Source organism: Mastomys coucha, unplaced genomic scaffold (genome assembly GCF_008632895.1).
Source record: "Mastomys coucha isolate ucsf_1 unplaced genomic scaffold, UCSF_Mcou_1 pScaffold15, whole genome shotgun sequence".
Lineage (NCBI taxonomy): Eukaryota > Metazoa > Chordata > Mammalia > Rodentia > Muridae > Mastomys > Mastomys coucha.
The window spans coordinates 143560596-143563359 of NW_022196897.1; positions in this window are offsets into that span (position 1 = coordinate 143560596).

Consider the following 2764-nt stretch of genomic DNA (forward strand, 5'->3'; position numbering starts at 1 on the left):
ACAGTGTAGTCTGGAGGGGCCAGATCTGGGGCATTTCACTCTGGGGGTTAGTATCTGTCCCAATAAACCCTGGAGAATTGCAAATGGGAATTCCAGAATGGCCAAGTGACTTCTCTGGGTCACCCAGAGAAGAGTAAGTAAGGCTTGACTCCACATCTCCTGTCTAGGTGTGTGCATGTGTGTGTGTGTGCATGTGCATACGTGTATATGTGTTTGTGTGTGTGTGCATATTTCTGTTTCTGGGTGTGTATATAATCACACTAGGTCCTGGCTTGCTCATTGTATTAGTGTATATAAGTGTTCCGCTGACCTACTCTGTGCTGGGCATGGTGGAGGTCACAGAAGGACCTAGAGAAGGCCCTGGCCTCAGGATCCTCACTTCCTGGAGGGAGAGCTTGCTCTCACCTGATGTAGCTTGTTCCCACAATACTTCCCTCTGCTCCCCGAATGTCACGCTGGGAGGGGGACGGTGGCTGGGGTCAGGGAGGCCACAGGAGCTGAGTAGGAGTCATTTAACAGGCACAGAGGATGCTGGAAGGGACCTGTGATCCGGCCGTGGGTCAGCATGTGCCATGGCCCAGGGTCTGGAAAAGTGGGGCCTTGGGAGGCTCCGTGAGAAGAAGGAGAGGAGGCCAGAGAGGAGAGCTGAGGTCAGCAGTGGCTTTGCCCACGAACCTGGGGTGATGTGAAGACGCTTTTAGCAGGGACCATCTTTCCTGCAGGGTGAGATGTGGACGGGAGGTTTGAGGAGCAGCAGAGCCCCAGGAGAGGCTGCATATATGCAGAGGTGAAGGAAGTGTGTGGCTGAGTTAACCCTGTAGCTTGGATGGCGTGTGGCCTGAAGCCAAGGCTCCTCTTCGAGCCACACATTAGCCAATTTCTAGCCATAGCCAAGGCGTGTGACTGATTAATTCTCATCAAGGCAGGGGGTGGAACTGGCGGTGTCTAGCCGAAGGACAATCCCAGCCCAGAGCTGCCTCCTCAAGCAGGAGAGAGGAGTCCTGGCTGCCTAGTCATGGACTCTGGACTGTGGCATGAAATCCCAATGGGATACTTTAGCCCTGGATGAGGGTGATTCAACTCATAGTTGAAAGCTTCAGGGACCCTGACAGGTCCCCAGCATGCCTTCAAAACCTGAAGCCACATAGACCCAGCCTGCCTTTAAAACCCTAAGCCACATAGGCTCTTGCCACCAGCATTCCCAGATCTTCCATTCTGCAGAATTTCAGGGGTTGGGGGGGGGGCAAGAAACAGCTTTGCCACCTGCCTGTCACACCTTTGGGTATGCAAATCTTCCCCATACCCCTTTAAAACATGTCCAGTTACTTCAGGAAGTACTCTAGCTCCCTATTGATGGACAATTAAGATGAGGCCTAACCTGTAAATTGGCTAGGACTCTGAGGGGCCAGTGATTAGAGGAAGATCGTAGTGATGTCAACCCAAGTCACTGTACTCTGGCCAAGGGGCCCTCTTAGAAGCCAGAAGCAGCTCAGAATTTCTAGGGAGAGAGGAAATCAGGTAAACTGAGGAACCAAGCAGGCCACAGTAAACCCACTATTAATAAACACCTTAGTCTATGGTGAGCTTCTGATAGCCATGAGTGTTAACCCGTAGTTCAGTTACTGCTTACCAAACATCTCCACTAACTGTTAACACCAGGAAAACTACCACCTCCTTGCGGATCACCTTAGCTGGCAGCACAACAGCGCACTGTTTACAGATAACCCTCCATCCACAGCATCATCTAAGCTGACAGCCCTCAGGCTGGCAGAAGGCAGGGGCCAAGGGCCCAGCATCAGTTAGGACCCGCCAGGCAGTACGGAGCCTGGGGAGAAAGGCAGCTGGCCTCCTGCATCCTGCATCCTGCATCCTGCATCCTACCTGGCTGGGTAGCCAGAGTCCCCAGGTCTTCCCCAGCTGTTGTACTGATCTCCCTTCCAGCCCTAGGCACCGGACCCTACCCCACTAGCTGCAGTAGCTCAGCTCAGAATCCCTGCTCGGAAGTGCACGGAAGTTGAAAACAGGCAGGGCGAGAAAGGCATTTTGCCGGGCTTTCCGCCCCTGCCTTCCCCAGTAGCCTCGTTTTCCCTTTGTGTCAGAGATGAAAGTCCGGGCAGAAGTGTGTGGGAGCCAAGAGTGACTGGCAGCCCTCTCCCCTCCCTCCTCCGCTCTTTCGCCCATCCCTCCCTCCCCTCACGCCCTGCCCGGCTCACCTCTGTCTTTGGTTCTCTCTACTGCTTGCTGCCTGCCTGGCTGGCTGAGTCTTCTGGCTTCTCTCCTGCTTTACCTTGCAGTCCACTCGCTCTCTTTTCTGGATTCTTCCCCTGGCCTGCCATCTTTTTCCAACCTCTTTCTTCACCTTATCTCAATGTGTCCTTTTTCACCCTTCTCTTTCCCTTTTTTGTATCTCCCAACACCTTCCAGATCTCGGTCCAAGTACCTCTTCCTCCAGGAAGCCCTCCTTGGCCCCCAGCCTAGTTGTCCCTGTGTCCTCTTCCCTCCAGGAGATGTGTTCTTGCTTTGGGTGCCTTTGCTTGCTTGGTAGAGATGAATACCTACTGTAGCCTGGGTTCCTGGCTTATAGTAGGTACTTAGTAGATGGCTGTCTTTCTTGCCGACTTGTCCCAGCTCCCTGGCTGCCCCCAGTCAGAGGCTCCTCGGCTTGATGCTCATTCCTAGTCCCAATTCCTGGTGGTCCAGTGTGGTGGCCCTGCTGTGTTCTTGAAAGAACTCAAATCCGAAACCAGAGACTTAGCTCGCTGGG